This window comes from Myxocyprinus asiaticus, chromosome 9 (assembly GCF_019703515.2).
Source record: "Myxocyprinus asiaticus isolate MX2 ecotype Aquarium Trade chromosome 9, UBuf_Myxa_2, whole genome shotgun sequence".
Taxonomy (NCBI): Eukaryota; Metazoa; Chordata; class Actinopteri; order Cypriniformes; family Catostomidae; genus Myxocyprinus; species Myxocyprinus asiaticus.
This window is the reverse complement of record NC_059352.1, coordinates 38,325,452-38,343,653: the sequence shown is the minus strand read 5'-3', so window position 1 is coordinate 38,343,653 and position 18,202 is coordinate 38,325,452.

Sequence of the window (18,202 nt, the reverse complement as noted above, 5' to 3'; positions counted from 1 at the left end):
GTCACCCAAATGCCCTGCTGGGGCTCTACAGCTGGAACCGAAGTGTGTGTGTTGCTTGCTGTACAATCCACATCTGAAACAATATCTACAGACTTCTCTTTCTCACTAACCTTCACTAGCGTTTGGATGTGTGTCTCTAACACATTAATCTTCTCCATCAGTCTGACTAATTCCTTACAATTATCACATGTAAATCCCTCACTGCTGATGAATGAAGCTATCATAAACATATGGCATGCAGTGCAAGTAGCAATAATGTGTGCTGATGCCATGTCTTACCACAATTGTTTTTTGTTGTGGTGCTTCTTGGCAGTGTGGGTTTGAGATCGATTGCCAATCCCTCACACAATTGTTTGTTGTGGTTGTTCCTGGTCAGTGGTGATTTGAGATAGATGCAATAATCCACCTAAACACGGAGGACAAAATGGGTGCACATGGTAAAATGCACGCAGTTTACTCGCGATAAATGTATAAAGTGGAAAAAATAAAGTGCACTGAAAATTGGCAGAGATTAAAGATTAAACGCTAAAAATAGAAAGATAAGCAATGCTAAAAAGGCTAGCAGGCTACAAACACAGACTCGAGCTAGGCGCCAGCAGCAACAGGAACAGGAAGTGATGTCAACCAGTCTTGCAGCCAAAGGCTACAATTTCGTTCTGATGAGAAATGCTGGACTGCAATGGTGATTGAAAGTGAGACTGATTCTAATGCGTGTGTTTCCAAAGTGTAGGCTGCTATATGCATTTATTGCAGGGAGACAAAGAGTTCCTTGAAAAATTTTATTAGGTTATTTTAAAAGATAATAAAATTTAATTGTGTAGAGAAAATGCATTGTTGATTTTAATCATGTTTTATATGGATATGCATTGTTAATTTCACTGCAAAGAGCATTTGTAAATGCTTGTCTTATTTCATAAATAAAAAAGTTTGGTGTAATGTGTTAATTATTATGGAGAGTTGATTTTAAAACACAGACCTTTTCCTGATTTTTTTAGAGGGCATTTGTATTATTAAATTTGAGAACCTCTGGAATTTGATTTGCCTACATCATTCACAATTCTTTATGGGAAGAGAATCATATAGTTCATTCCCTCATTAAAGATGTTAAGCACACAGTTTTGAATGCTATTATTTAGATTTTCAATTACTTTTGATTGTAATTAAATATTTAAAGTGACTCATTTCAAATCTTGTTGATTTGTTTTATGGCTCATAAAAATAGGTGGAGCATGTGTAAGGCTGGCCACAGGTGAAGGCCATGATGTGTGAATTGAAACAGAATTCCAATTGTTGCTCTAGGAAAATGCTGGCTCATAACTGCTGGTCTAGGATCAGCTTCTCCTCCTCAAATTCAAATGTTAATAACTAGTGTGAAGTGAAAGGCTGACTCTAGATCAGTGGTTGTTTACGAATTCATCTCACATTAGTGGTTTCGGCCGAGCGCAGTGTCCATGCGATTATGGACGTGGATAATGTCTTCATTTATTAAATAATTTAACATTTTACAACAAATATTAAATAGTGCAGTTCTTGGATTAAAACATGGTTGCACTGAAAAACAAGTGCATCCAAGTGTTCCTTTTTTAATTATATCCATTCACATTTAAAATAATAATCATCCAGTTAAACTCTTGGAGGAAATAAATTTATATAAATTTATATTCCTTAAACTTGTGAAAAAAAAAACACTCTCTCCACTGGATTTTATCTTAACTTCCAACACTTTTCAAGTCATCCCTACATGATATTGTCAGCGTGGAGCACCATGGCGTATGACGTAATGTATTTTTAGAACAGATGCAATGAAGTCGTAAACCAAAATTAAATTAAGTGCATTTTAGATGTATATATATATATATATATATATATATATATATATACATATATATATATATAAATTATCTATTAACTTTTACACACATTGCTGTAGGCATAAAGTGTTATTTTTTTATAGTGGTTTTCCCCTGCCAAAAATGATTTATTTAAATCTTAGATAGCATAAAGAAATGGAGTGTGCCCTTTATATAGGGGAAACAGAGCCGGCGTTCTCATTAGAGTAAGACGCCGTGCAAATCGACCCCCGCTACCCACTATTCTACTGGCAAATGTTCAGTCTCTGGATAACAAGCTCTGCGAGCTGAAAGCGCGGATCTCTTTCCAACGAGATACAAGGGACTGCTGCATTATCTGCCTTACGGAAACTTGGATGTCTGCAGAGATTCCAGACTCAGCCACTGAACCCGCGGGGTTCTCTGTGCACCGAGCGGACAGAGCAAAACACCTCTCAGGTAAAAGCAGAGGTGGTGGTGTATGTTTTATGATCAACAAATCCTGGTGTGATCAGAGGAACCTACATTCTATCAAGTCTTTCTGCTCTCCTGATCTGGAATTTCTTATGCTTCTGTGTCGACCGTTCTGGCTACCGAGGGAATTCACAGCGGTCATTATCACAGCTGTGTACATTCCCCCACAAGCCGACACAGACCGGGCACTCAAGGAACTGTATGGGAGTATAAGTGAGCAGGAAACCGCGCACCCTGAGGCCGCATTCATTGTGACCAGGGACTTTAATAAAGCCAGTTTAAAATCAGTCGCACCAAAATACCACCAGCACATTAGTTTCAACACACGAGGGGACCGGGTTTTGGACCATTGCTACTCTCCCTTCCGGGATGGCTACAAATCCCTCCCCCGCCCACCATTTGGCAAATCAGACCACTCTTCCATTCTGCTTCTGCCCGCTTACAGGCAGAAATTGAAACAGGAAGCACCCACCCTCAGAACGATCCAGTGCTGGTTGGACCAATCAGATTTTACGCTACAAGACTGTTTTGATCACACGGACTGGGAGATGTTCCGGTCTGCCTCTGATGACGACATCGAGCTTTACGCTGATAGCGTAATGTGTTTCATCAAAACGTGTGTAGAGGACGTGGTTTCGACCAGAACAATACGGATCTATCCGAATCAGAAACCTTGGATTAATAGCGATGTTCGCGCGGCACTTAATGTGCGGACCTCCGCTTTTAATTCCGGGAACATGGAGGAGCATAAACAAGCCAGTTATCATATCAGAACTGCAAAACATCAGTACAGGAGCAAGATTGAAGGACAGTTTAACACCACCAACTCTAGAAGCATGTGGCAGGGAATTAACATCATCACGGACTTTAAAGGGAATAAAAACTCCACCATGAACACCGCTGCCTCTCTCCCGGATAAGCTAAATACTTTTTATTCTTGTTTCGAGGGAAATAACACCGCCCTCGCGGAGAGAGCTCTCGCGGCTGAAGCCACAGAGGTTAATTCACTCTCCGTCTCTGTGGCGGATGTAACCCGATCCTTCCGACGGGTGAATATCCGCAAAGCCGCAGGCCCAGACGGCATTCTGGGCCGCGTCATCAGAGCGTGCGCGAACCAGCTGGCTGGTGGTTTTACGGACATTTTCAACCTTTCCCTCTCTTTGTCTGTAGTCCCCACATGCTTTAAAACATCCACCATTGTGCCTGTTCCAAAACAATCCAAAATCACTTGCTTAAATGACTGGCGTCCTGTTGCTCTGACCCCCATCATCAGCAAATGCTTTGAGATACTAATCAGAGATTACATCTGCTCTGTGCTGCCTCTCTCTCTAGACCCATTGCAGTTTGCTTACCGCAACAACCGCTCCACTGATGATGCCATTGCATTTACAATACACACTGCTCTCTCCCACCTGGAAAAAAAGAACACTTATGTGAAAATGCTGTTTGTAGACTACAGCTCAGCATTCAACACCATAGTGCCCTCCAAGCTGGATGAGAAACTCCGGGCTCTGGGCTTAAACAGCAACTTCCTGTCAAGCAGACGCCAGGTGGTTAGAATGGGCAGCAACATCTCCTCATCACTGACCCTCAACACTGGAGCCCCGCAGGGCTGTGTTCTCAGCCCACTCCTGTATTCCCTGTACACACATGACTGTGTGGTAACACATAGCTCCAATGCCATCATTAAGTTTGCTGATGACACGACGGTGGTAGGTCTGATCACTGACAATGATGAAACAGCCTACAGAGAGGAGGTGCACACTCTGACACACTGGTGTCAGGAGCACAACCTCTCCCTCAATGTCAGTAAGACAAAGGAGCTTGTGGTGGACTTCAGAAGAAAAGAAAGAGAACACAGTCTGTGGACAGAGTCAGCAGCTTCAAGTTCCTGGGTGTCCACATCACTGAGGAACTCACATGGTCCATCCACACTGAAGTCGTTGTGAAGAAGGCCCATCAGCGCCTCTTCTTCCTGAGACGGCTGAGGAAGTTTGGAATGAACCGCCACATCCTCACACGGTTCTACACCTGCATTGTAGAGAGCATCCTGACTGGCTGCATCTCCGCCTGGTACGGCAATAGCACCGCCCACAACCGCAAAGCACTGCAAAGGGTGGTGCGAACTGCCAGACACATCATCGGAGGTGAGCTTCCCTCCCTCCAGGAAATATATACAAGGCGGTGTGTGAAAAAAGCTCGGAGGATCATCAGAGACTCCAGCCACCCGAGCCATGGGCTGTTCTCACTGCTACCATCAGGTAGGCGGTATCGCAGCATCATGACCCGCACCAGCCGACTCCATGATAGCTTCTTCCCCCAAGCAATCAGACTTATGAACTCTTGATCTCCCACGATCAAATACATCAGCACTGCACTTTATTACCCTTACTCTTATATCTCACACCGGACTGTCATAAATTATATTATTATTATATTATATTCTCTCTTAACAACTGACTATCAACCGACAGCCTGAATGTCAATACAGTACAATACTGTACATTCTATATATACTATATATACTTTTTTATATATTTTTATTTTTTATTTTTATTGAATAATGTGTATCTATATAGTGCGTATTGTATACTGTACAGTGTATGTTATTATTTGTATATTGTTGAGTGTAATTATGTGTATATCAGATGTTTAAATTGTGCTGTGTTAATTTGATGTTATTGTAAATTGGTACTGTCTCATCACTGTCACGACTGCTGTGTTGATCGGAACTGCACCCAAGAATTTCACACACCATTGCACTTGTGTATATGGCTGTGTGACAATAAAGTGATTTGATTTGATTTGATTTGATTGATTTTCCTAAGATGAAACTGAAAATGTCTCTTTTCCCCTGGTGTGGTTTGAAACATTAAGTGCCCCATTCATGATTCTTTTGTCTCGCTGACTTGCGGGAGGGAACATTTTTTAAGGTGTGAATCTTTCCTTCCTCCATCAGGACTCTGGAGAACATTCCTAAAAGGAAATTTTATCTGATGCATAGCCCATACTTTAGCTCACATTAAAAATGGAATAGGGAACCATGTAAATGTAACATACTGTATCTGTCTAAATATTCAGTATGCCTTAATAGTAAATGTTATTTGACCCACACGTTTTTTTAAATAAACTGCTATTTTGGCTGGAATCAAACCAGTTAACTTGTTACACATCTTGAGCGGGTGTTTTAGACCACAGTGTGTGATGTGAATTTCAAACTATATTTGGCTAAAAATCAGCCGTTCGCTGTCGTAGACATGTAAATAATATGGCATGTTATTCATTACGAATTGTGAATTCAGGTGACTTCAGCGCAATTTGTCATTTTAATTTTATAATGCTTCTTTATTTTATAAGGCAAATAGCTCCAAAAGTTGAACACCTACAGAAGAAACCACTCTAATCTTGACCAGTCTGAATTGTTAACTTTTTCACAACAAAGTTTTTGTCTTTTAGTTAAGTCTGCAAGTCGAGAAGGTGAAAAATAAGTGCATTTAACTTTTAATGCTATTTCCAATAAACACAGTCTAGGTTCATGCTTCACTTGATTAGGACAGAGCCTGATTTGTGAAAACTGGTGGTGCATTTGGTGGTGTTTGATTGCTCTTACTCCCCTACCCCATTGCCTTGTGTAATAATAGGCAATGGATGTTCATTGTTTGGAGCTAAAACCCCAATTCCGAAAAAGCTGGGACAGTATGAAAAATGCTAATAAAAACAAAAATTAGTGATTTGTAAATTATAATCACCATTTGCTATATTGAAAGCACTACAACTACACAAAATATAATGTTTTACCCTGTGAATTTAATTTTTTTTTTTTTTTTTAATGTACAGTAAATTCAAATCAGATTAATGTCACTGCTGGAGACAGGATGGATTACTTTTAGGCTGACTATCTGTCTTTTTTAAACCTACAAATATCTAATCACCATCCTCTCTCATTCTAAGGACCTACTGAGCCTGGATATTTTTCTACAAATCTTCAAAAGTGTTTTGCAGAAGAAAGAAAATAATACACATCTCAGATGGCATGAGGGTGAATAAATTATCAGAGAATTTTCATTTTTGGGTGAACTATCCCTTTAATGTACATTGTTTAATATGTATATCAATGTCTCTGTATATTCTCGTGGCATTAAAAACAGCAGCAAGGTTTGGCAAGCTCGTTTGCACTAAGCTCATAGTAAAATATCCCATAAAAAGATTTGATACATGCAATGTTTTAGACAAACAAACTGCAGAACCACACTGCTATTTTTATTGCAAGGACAATATTACAATGTATTGCAATAATTTAAATAAAGACCATGAGCAGTGTTTTCTTTTATATTGTTTTTAATATATACATAATATTTTATACTGTACATGTTATTCTCAATGTACATTATTCCACGTGTATTTATATCACTGTACCTTGTTTTGTATTATCCAGGCATTAATCCAGGCATTATAAAAAAGAAGTTGAGTTCGGGAGTCTGGAATATAGACCTACTTGTAGCAAAATACATGTGCAAATAAATATGAAACAGCACTCTTTACTCATCTCACCGGCATAAAAAAAAAAAAAAAAAAAAAAACAGATCATATACTCAACATTAATCAACACCATGCAAAGAACATAATGAAACAGTTATGCCAAAGTAGGTAAATTAATGCTTTAACAGTGTTCAGTATATTAATCTCTAACAGCTGAAGGGTCCGGACAGGAGACTGGGCTGTTGTCATCCCCACAACATCGCCGCCTACTGTACCGGAGTGAAATAGTTTTTAGTTTCATGTTTTTATGGACTCGGTGTGAATAGAACATCCATCAGATGTTCGTCTCGCAAAATCATCATGGATTTGGTGTGAACTGGCCTTTAGATGGACCCATTGGAGAAATAAACTCACTTACTAAACCATTAGCGATCTGTGTTGGTTCACAGAATGAAATACGACTGCCCTCTACTGATCATGTCTCTCCCACATCGCCTAATGTCACATCACACCACGTGAAATCACAGTATCGATTTCCTTTTGACACGCATTCTCAAAGGCCTCATCTGTAGATAAATGACTGAAGTTCAGTCATTTTACACAATCTGAAAGTTCCTTTGAACTTGTTATCTGTTAGCTGATCGGCTCACTCAGATGTGAAATGTTTTTTCTTTTTTTTTTTTTTCCCAATTTGGAATGCCCAATTCCCAAAGCATGGTGGCGTAGTGACTCGCCTCAATCCAGGTGGCGGAGAATGAATCTCAGTTGCCTCCGTGTCTGAGACTGTCAATCCGTGCATCTTATCACATGGCTTGTTGAGCATGTTAACGTGGAGACATAGCACGCGTGGAGGCTTCACGCTATTCTCCGCGGCATCCATGTACAACTCACCACATGCCCCACCGAGAGCAAGAAACACATTATAGTGACCACGAGGAGGTTACAGTGGCTGAAGCTAAGGCCATGGAACACACCACTGAGGCTGCAGTTAAAGTGGTTCATGCTGCCTCACGCAGCGGTATGAAGCCATGATGGAGAGCAACAAATACACCACGTAAGTCCACCGTCTCTCCGCAAATGTCAGCAAACGAATCACAGAAGAAGGCTGATGCTAAAACATGTTACCATTGTGAGAACAATGTTTACTTTCAGTTAAAAAAAACAAAAAACTTTCAGTTAAAAAACTGATTTAAATGGATCACTCAACTCTAGAGATCAAATAAAATATTTTCCCCCAAACAATTATTGTGATAGCCTACGTTTCTTATGCAGAAAAAACGTCATGGTTACTGGTGTAACCTCCATTCCCTGATGGAGGGAACGAGACGTTGCTGTCAATGTAGTGACACTAGGGGTCACTCTTGGGAGCCCGAGACACCTCTGGTCTTTGATAAAAGGCCAATGAAAATTGGCGAGTGGTATTTGCATGCCACTCCCCCGAACATACGGGTATAAAAGGAGCTGGTATGCAACCACTCATTCAGGTTTTACGCTGAGGAGCCGATATAAGGTCCGGCCATTTCAGCGGGTAGTTCAGCGTTGTGGCAGGAGGGACCAACGTCTCGTTCCCTCCATCAGGGAACGGAGGTTACACCAGTAACCATGACGTTCCCTATATGTCACTCACTCGACGTTGGTGTCGATGTAGTGACACTAGGGGTCCCTATACAAAACGCCACAAGGCTGAACTGTGTTACGTGAACTGGCGGTGTGTGGTGGGCAGACTTGCTGTGTGCCTCATAGCCAGCGCACCAGGTCGACACGTAACCTCCCCCAACATAGTTATGAGTGTCGAACGGCCCTTTTTGGGGACAAGTCGACTACCTAGAGATAGAGACAGGCTTAACCCAGTCGTGGCCTCTTTCCCCTTCTCTTTTTCCACTCCCTAAAAAAGAAGGGGGATTATCCGACTGGGCCGCCAGGTCTAGTCGGGGGGTGTCCCTCCCAAGGGGAGGACACCGTGGAGACCACACCTCGCCCCAAGAGAGGGGGGATATTTAAGTGGAAGAATACATCACATGGTCTTTCCAACCATGTGGAGAGCCTTCAAGGTAGATCCTGCCCAATGGGGGAGGAGTTACTACAACATGGAGACTGGGGCAGAGGGGCTCTGCCCAAGGAAGACACAGTTTGCCAGCAGGGAAATGTACTAGCGGAAGATATAGATCGCATGGGGTTAGCCTTACAGGGAACCGCCACATGCGGAGCACCTACCCCAGAACCGGGCTCTTAGTTAGCGCGTGTACTGGGCCGGCAGCGAGTCTCTCCAAAAACTCGACTGCCACAGGGCTCGGAGGAAGTCAACCAGGGAACAACTTTTGTGAACACTACTGGGAATTAACAGCACACGTCTTCAGCTCAAAAGGAGGTGGAAGGCGCTATGTGCAAGCGATACACCCGGCCAGCTATCCTGGGCTTATCCGTTTGTGTTGCGTGCCACTACCTGGGACGAAACCGGTTCCACCCGGAGGTTGTAGAACCTTGCAAAGGTGTTGGGTGTTGCCCAGCCCGCTGCTCTGCAAATGTCTGTTAGAGAGGCACCTCTGGCCAGGGCCCAAGAAGCCGCTACACCACGGGTAGAATGGGCTCGTAGCCCTACCGGGGGCGGCATGTTTTGGGCGAGATATGCCATAGTTATGGCATCAATGAGCCAGTGGGCGATCCTCTGCTTGGAGACAGCGCTTCCTTTCCGCTGTGCACCAAAGCAGACAAAGAGCTGCTCAGAGATTCTAAAGCTCTGCGTGCGATCCAAATAGATGCGTAAAGCGCGCACCGGACACAGCAACGACAGGGCTGGGTCTGCCTCCTCCTGGGGCAGCGCTTGCTGGTTCACCACCTGGTCCCTAAAAGGAGTGGTGGGAACCTTGGGCACATAGCCCGGTCGGGGGTCTCAGGATCAAGTGAGAATAGCCCAGACCGAACTCCAGGCATGTTTCGCTGACAGAGAACGCTTGCAGGTCACCTACCCTCTTGATGGAAGTGAGCGCAGTCAGGAGGGCAGTCTTCAAGGAGAGTACCTTAAGCCCGGCTGACTGCAAAGCTCAAAGGGGGCTCTCTGTAGACCCTGAAAAACTACAGAGGTCCGATGAGGGAACGAGGCACGGCCTGGAGGGATTCAGCCTCCTGGCGCCTCTTAGGAACCTGATGATCAGATCATGCTTCCCTAAGGACTTACCGTCGACTGCGTCGTGGTGTGCTGCTATGGCAGCAACGTACACCTTCAAGGTGGAAGGGGACAGCCTCCCTTCCAACCTCTCTTGCAGGAAGGAAAGCACTGATCTGACTGCACACCTCTGGGGGTCTTCCTGACGAGAAGAACACCACTTAGCAAACAGACGCCACTTAAAGGCATACAGGTGCCTCATAGAGGGAGCCCTAGCCTGAGTGAACACGTCCCGTCCAGGGGCCAGACATGGAGATTCCAGAAGTCTGGGCGCGGGTGCCGGATGGTGCCCCTTCCCTGAGAAAGAAGGGCCTTCCTCAGGGGAATTTGCCCGGGGGGAGCTGTCACGAGGAGCGTGAGGTCCGAGCACCACGTCTGGGCGGGCCAGTAGGGTGCTTACCAGGACGACCTTCTCCTCGTCCTCCCTGACCTTGCACAGGGTCTGTGCGAGCAGACTCACTGGGGGAAACGCATATTTGCGAATGCCAGGGGACCAGCTGTGTGCCAGCGTGTCTATGCCGAGGAAGGCCTCGGTGAGGGCGTACCAGAGCGGGCAGTGGGAGGATTCTTGGGAGGCGAACAGGTGCACCTGTGCCTGACCGAATCGACTCCAAATCAGCTGGACCACCTAAAGGTGGAGTCTCCACTCTCCCTTGAGGGTAACCTGTTGTTACGGCGCGTACGCCGAAGTGTTGAGGTTGCCCGGGATGTGAGTGGCTTGCAGCGACTTGGTGCTGCTAACTCCGTTGGAGGAGACGGCGGGCGAGTTATGACATACAGCGGGAGCGCAGACCACCTTGGCGGTTGACATATGCTACCGCTGCCGTGCTGTCTGTCCGAACTAGCATGTGCTTGCCCTGGATCAATGGCCGGAACCTCCGCAGGGCGAGCAGAATTGCCAGTAACTCGAGGCAGTTGATGTGCCAACGCAGCCGCGGACCCGTCTAGAGGCCGGCGGCTGCGTGCCCGTTGCCAACAGCACCCCAGCCTGTTTTGGAGGCGTCTGTCATGACCACGACGCGCCTGGAGACCAGTTCTAGTGGAACACCTGCTCGTGGAAACGAGAGATCGGTCCAAGGGCTGAAAAGACGGTGACAGACCGACGTAATGGCCACACGGTGTGTCCCGTGGCGCCATGCCCGTCTCGGGACTCGAGTCTGGAGCCAGTGCTGAAGCGGCCTCATATGCATCAACCCGAGCGGGGTGGCCACCGCCGAGGATGCCATATGCCCCAGGAGCCTCTGAAAAAGTTTCAGTGGAACCGCTGTTTTCTGTTTGAATGCCTTCAAACAGGCCAGCACCGACTGGGCACGCTCGTTCGTAAGGTGCGCCGTCAAGGAGACTGAGTCCAACTCCAAACCGAGAAAAGAGATGCTCTGAACCGGGAGGAGCTTGCTCTTTTCCCAGCTGACCTGAAGCCCTAGTTGGCTGAGGTGTGAGAGCACCAGGTCCCTGTGTGCGCATAACCCGTCTCGAGAGTGAGCTAAGATTAGCCAGTCGTCGAGATAGTTGAGAATGCGAATGCCCACCTCCCTTAACGGGGCAAGGGCAGCCTCTGCGATCTTCGTAAAGATGCGAGGAGACAGGGACAGGCCGAAAGGGAGGACTTTGTACCGATATGCCTGACCCTCGAACGCGAACCGCAGGAAGGGTCCGTGTTGAGGAAGGATCGAGACGTGAAAGTACGCATCCTTCAGGTCTACCGCCGCGAACCAATCTTGATGCCGGACGCTCGCTAGAATACGTCTTTGCGTCAGCATCTTGAACGGGAGTCTGTGTAAGGCCCGGTTCAGTACTCGCAGGTCCAAGATTGGCCGCAACCCACCGCCTTTTTTCGGTACAATGAAGTAGGGGCTGTAAAACCCCTTCTTCATCTCAGCTGGAGGGACAGGTTCTATCGCGTCCTTCCGTAGGAGGGTAGCGATCTCCGCGCAAGGTAGCAGCGTTTCCGTCTTTCACCAAGGTGAAGTGGACACCGCTGGACCTGGGCGGATGCCCGGCGAAGTGAATCGTGCAGCCGAGTCGGACGGTCCGGACCAGCCCTCGTGACGGACTGGAAAGCGCAAGCCATGCATCCAAGTTCCATGCAAGGGGGACCAAAGGGACAACGTCATCGGATGTACCGGCAGGTGGGGCCTCGCGGCGGGGCGGAGCTCGAGGTGCCACACCACATCGTGGCCGTGCTGAGTCCGAGGACATCGAAGCACTTACCTGGCTCCTTGTCACCACCCCCGGAACAACCTGGGACGGGGGAGGAAGAGACCTGTCCTCATGACCCGTGGAGACTGTCACATCGGGGGCGGATTTGTGCCACAGCTGGGCGCTCAGGGCGGGAGACCGCCGCTGGAGCGCCAACCTGCCAAATGGAGTGGTGGAAGGTGGTCGTGATGCCAGCTGTACACACCGGATATGTGACCCAGGGAACAAGGAAACCACTCTTGCTGAGCTCTTGATTACTGCAGCCACTTGAGCATGCAGCGCAATTAAATGCAAAAGGTAACAAAAAGATGAAGATCTGCTTACCAGCTCCAGAGCAGCGGGTTTCGTTGTCCCTGGGTTGCCAGTCTCAGGGGCGCTTCGAAGACCTCTGTGGGTTCTTCGGTGCCGGCTGTGAGACGGGTGGCGTCGGCTTCCTGCGGTGGGCTCCACCCCGGGGCCGGGCCGGAGGTGCGGGCTGCGGCGGAGCCGGTGCAGTCACCGCAGGGGGACGCCCTCGGCGATGAGTAGATGGGGTGCGGGATCTTGAGCCGCGCCGGGGCAGGATAAGCCGGCTAGCATCCATCTACTGCTCTACCATCGAGAACTGCTGGGCAAAGTCCTCGACGGTGTCGCCGAATAGGCCCGCCTGGGAAATGGGGGCAGCAAGGAATCGTGTCCTGTCGGCCTCACCCATCTCGACCAGGTTGAACCAAAGGTGGCGCTCCTGGACCACTAGTGTGGCCATCGTCCGCCCGAGAGACCGCGCCATGACCTCCGTCGCTCGGAGAGCGAGGTCGGTCGCCGAGCGCAGTTCCTGCATCAATCTTGGGGCGGAACTACCCTCGTGCAGTTCCTTTAGCGCCTTGGCGGACTTGCAGGAGAGCCATGGCGTGCAGGGCAGAGACGGCTTGTCCAGCGGCACCGTAGGCTTCGACCATCAGAGATGACGTAAACCTACAGGCCTTGGACGGGAGCTTTGGGCACCCGCGCCAGGTGGCGGCGCTCTGCGGGCATAGGTGCACCGCGAGCGCCTTTATCCACCGGGGGATTGCCGAATAACCCTTGGCCGCCCCACCATTGAGGGTAGTGAGAGCGGGGAAGCTGAAAAGATCGGGACCGGGCAGTAAAAAGTGCCTCCCGCGACCTTGAAATCCACTCTAACCGACGCTCGCGGCTGTCCGGGAAAGCATGTCGTCATCTCCGCGTCAGCCTGTGACTGAGCGATCGACCCCGAAGGGAGGAGCCCAGCTGAGGCTTCCGACTGGACGAGCCCGCTCTCCGATGCTGCGCTCGAGAGCTCATCACTTTCGCGGGCTCCGAATAAGAGGTCGAACTCGCCGTGAGACGAGCCGGCGGACTCACCCGGAAGCCCGCTCGGGGCAGACGAGCGTGCTGGGGAATGGGAGGTCCGCGGGGGGATACCCGGCGGAGGCGGTCCCATTGGAGTCCCCAAATCATCCCCAGTGCTAGCCGCGCTGGCCTCAAACCCGTGGGTAAAAGGACCGAGGCGGGAGCCTCTGGGGTGGCTCGCTTTCTTACGAAGGCGAGCCGCGACCGCAACGTTGCCATGGACATATTCTCGCAATGAGAACGCGACCATCCACGAACGCTGTCTCTGCATGAGCAGTGATCGTGCAGGCGAGAGATAACGAGCACAACCAGGAATAACACACAATCGGAAAAGCATCTTTAAAAAGACGCGTCTTTAAAAAGACGTTCCGTGTGTGCGCTCTTTTAGAGAAATATATACTCTTTTAGAGGGGAAAAATGCTCTTTCAGAAAATATACTCTCTAGTTTTTCTGCCGAAGCACCCAGGGGCATTCTCTGCAGTGCACCAGTGCAGAGGAGGGAGAAGCCGCTGAAATGCGCCGTCAGATCCAGCAGGTGAATGAACAGTAGTATTCAGCTCAGCGAGCATGACCGTTTGGCTCCGAAGAGAAAATCTGAATGAGTGGTTGCATACCAGCTCCTTTTATACCCATATGTTCGGGGGAGTGGCATGCAAATACCACTTGCCAATTTTCATTGGCCTTTTATCAAAGACCAGAGGTGTCTCGGGCTCCCAAGAGTGACCCCTAGTGTCACTACATCGACACCAACGTCGAGTGAGTGACAGATAGGGAACAATATTGACATTAAACCAAACAAAACTGTCCCCAATGGTTGGGTCTCTTATTTCTATAAGCTTGATAAAGAATGGAAAAAAAACTAATCAATGTTATCAAGCTTTGGGGCAACATCGGTTAATAGCAAATATTAACTACTAATAAAATACTATGACAGATAATGAATAACAAAGCATGAAACCTACAATTTTGAACTGCATAGCATTTCTGGTTAGTACATGTTGCATAAAACTCAAACGCATGTATGGAGACAAATTATACAAATAAAATGGTTACAATACTTCCAGCCTAATTCATGTAAAGGAAAATTGTGATTGTTTTTCAAATATTTTACAATATTTCAATTGATAATTATTCTGCTCCCATGAAGAACAATTTTGTTCACTTTCGTTTTTATTGACACAACAATACATATATAAATTAATTGCTATGTCACATTTGATAATCCTGTTTAAAAATAGAAAATATGGGCTAGCCTATCGGCACATTAAAAGAAAGCACACGTTTAGAGTCTTGACAGTTTTTGGAAGTTGCAATTGTTTGAAAATGCTGCCTAATAATGCTTGCTTATAACATCTATGCATACATATAAAATACTCACAAATTATAATTCTCTCTAATGAAATGTGAACAAATAAATGGAAACAAATAAGCCTCCACGTGGACATCCTCGTGAACATTGAAAGTTGCGTGAAATATTTATCATGATTCATGCATCTCCATTGCAACATCCAACCAGCAAATAAATGTGGTGTTCTTGCATTTGATATTCTTCTCTTTTATGGCAGTTGGCAAAACAAGCTTAACTTGCATTACCACCACAACCTGAATGGTTGTGACATTGGGAGAAAGAGCTTTGAGGCGTTCAGCTCTGGCCTGCTGAAATTCTATAGTTATAGTGCCCATTAACAATTTAGACTAATCAATTCGGTGATTGCAGTGGTGCTAAGCCTATTCTGGTTGAATACCAACTGTACCAAGTTTCGGTTTTTATTTGACAAAGCGTTGCCGAGATACAGCCTCACTTCCTGTTTTACATCAAACTCATTAACTTTGTGTTAGCATAACTTCTAGATGGTAGCAGAAATCAAAATTCTCTTTGGTGAGGCTCAGTCTGGAGTTTATTTTGAGCCATTGTTTGGGCAAATCGGACCAAGTTTGAAGGATGTGAAACATTTAATATAATGTGAGTTTTAATTTAAGATGATTCATTTTTAATAATCAGGAGGAGAGTAAACATCACCAAATGATATGGTATTTTCAGGGCTTGGTCACAATAAAAAATAACAAGTTTCATATCAGTACGCCAAAGCATTCGTGATATACAGCCTCAGATCCTTGATGGCACCTTGCAATGAAATTCGTTGATGTGTTTCATGAAAATGGTCTATTAAAAATATTTTTTAAGTCTCTTCATAAGTGTCTCTAGATTATACACGTCAAATTTTATGCAATTGGATGTACGACTTAGAAGTTCTAAAATGTAGGTTTTCAATGAAATTCAAAATGGTGGACAGGAAGAATGGTCAACCATTTCAAAGTAGGTGCACAAGTCTCAAGATGATAGGCTAAAGTTTTATTAAAAGTTCTAAGCAAGTCCTAGCACCACTAGGTTGCACTGTCCCAAAATGTTTCCAGTACCTTCAGGGCATGGCCCTGATGACACATACTAAATTTCATAATGATAAGTCAGTGCATTTGTAAAATACAGCCTTTTACAAAACAAATCTAATTGCCCGACACCCAATATGGCAGACATAGATACAGCCTCACGTCCATTTTGGTGTGTTTGACGTCAAATTCTTTGATGTGGTTAAGAGAGCAGTTTGGTTTATCATGAATTTCATAATTTTTTGTCACATGTGTCTCTAGATGATACATGCCAAATTTCGAGGAAATCGGACATACGGTCTAGGAGGATTTGGAAAATGTACGTTTTTTGAAAAATTCAAAATGGTGGAAAATCTAGTCAGGAGGAAATTGCAAAGTAATAAATGTAAATTTGAACTGTTGGTGGCACTAGAGGGTTTGAATTAGAAACCCCAAATTTGTGGCAGTTATAGTTCAGACTGTCTTCTATCAGAGTGCCAAATTTAATAACTTTCCTATGTACGGTCATAGACTTCAAGAGCTGAACAAAAACAAAAAGCTAAAACCTAAGTTTTGTTCCAATTGACAATATTTGTTTTAACAGTCATTGTATGTTTAGTATGCAGTGATTAAAAAAAGTACAATTAGATGTGTGTGTCAAGGGCATATAATCATTGTTGTTCCAATTGTTAACATTTGTTTTAACCGTTAATTTTATTTTTATACTTGATTCTTTCTAATCACCCCTCAGAATGTTCATACTGCCAGTGAACTTGTCCTACTGGTGAACTGAAATAATTTGTGGAGTGTCTCAAATGTTTTCTTTCTTGTTGAGCAAATCAACAACAAACTCACTGCCGCCGCTGCAGCTTGTGGAAAAATCCTTTTCTTTTTCATTCGGCTCGCTAGAGAACTGTCTTTTATACAGTGATTCCATGGTTGTTTTGCAAACTCGTCAAATAGTTCTCCTTATCATACGTAAAAGGTGGAGAATGGACTGAAAGATGCGTTGCACAAATTACTCAAAAAGTCAAATTGACTGTCAATCAGTGCCACCTATTGTTGAGGCATGGATGTGCTAATGGCGATCATTCACCTCGCTTTTAATGTGAATGGGCCATTAGTTTGCGAAAGGCTGTATGAGTTACTCAGAAACTAGAGGCTTATTGAAGTCACAATGCTGTAGCTGTTGTAAACTTCACCCCAGAGATCAAGGTACAGTAGTGATGTCCAATTCATGATTAAGTTATTCTTTTGAACCAGTTCTTTTAAAATAATCAGATTCTTACATCCATCTGAACTGATTAAGTTATTGGTCTGAATCAGCCAGAATGCTTGCTGATGTAACAACACATTCATTGTCACTTTTGGTCATGTTTGAGAACTAGTGCTGATTCTAGGAGCACATACAAATTAATTTACTAATGAAATGTGCCTGCTGCAACATGATTACACAGGAAATAGACATGTTACACATGAATGTTCTTGTACCTTAAACTTGACCCCATTCTGCCGAATTACTAACAAGCACCATCCACCATCAGACATTTTTTCATCAATTCAAACATGTTCACCTTTCCCTCTATAACGTTGGAGGTAGGACAGGCAGAAACAGATGATGATAGTGAGAACCCAAGTGCAGTTTTAATGAAATAACTTAAAAGGTACAAAACAACAGCGGCAGGGTGGAACCGGCGAGGCAACTGGAGACCACTGGGGATCCTGCGGACGGCTGGGAGACCAGTGTGGAGCAGATGAGGCAGCAGAAGACTACTAGTGCTCCTGCAGATGGCTGGGAGACCAGGTAGACAAGGCGAGGCAGCAGGAGACCACTTGGGATCTGGCAGATGGACCAGGACCAGGCGAGGTGGCCTGTGTCTCTGGCGGTGGGGTCAAGGTGGCCGGCGACTTAGACGTAGTGGCCAGGACGGTGGACGACTCTGATGTGAGTGCCACTGTGGGAGTGCAGAATTATTCATCAATCATTCCCATAGTAAACAATGAACCACTCAGTATTAGAGAACAGTCTATATACTCAGCCAAAGTCCAATTAATTCTGCCTTTGGGCAACACTGAACTGGTGGGTTCCTTTAAGCCACCGTGGAAAACGTTCTTGAGGGCAACCTCATTGAAACCCACCTGGTATCACAATCCACAGAAGTCCGAAACATAGTCCTCAATGGGATGATTCCCCTGGTGGAGATGCATGAGGCCAACTGTGGCTCAGAGTCGGCATCGGCAGGTATAATCCGTATAAGCCTCACATGTTTTTTTGTTTTGTATGATCATTTGTAAACCACATGTTGAATATCCTGAATTCATGAAAACAAACAATATACAT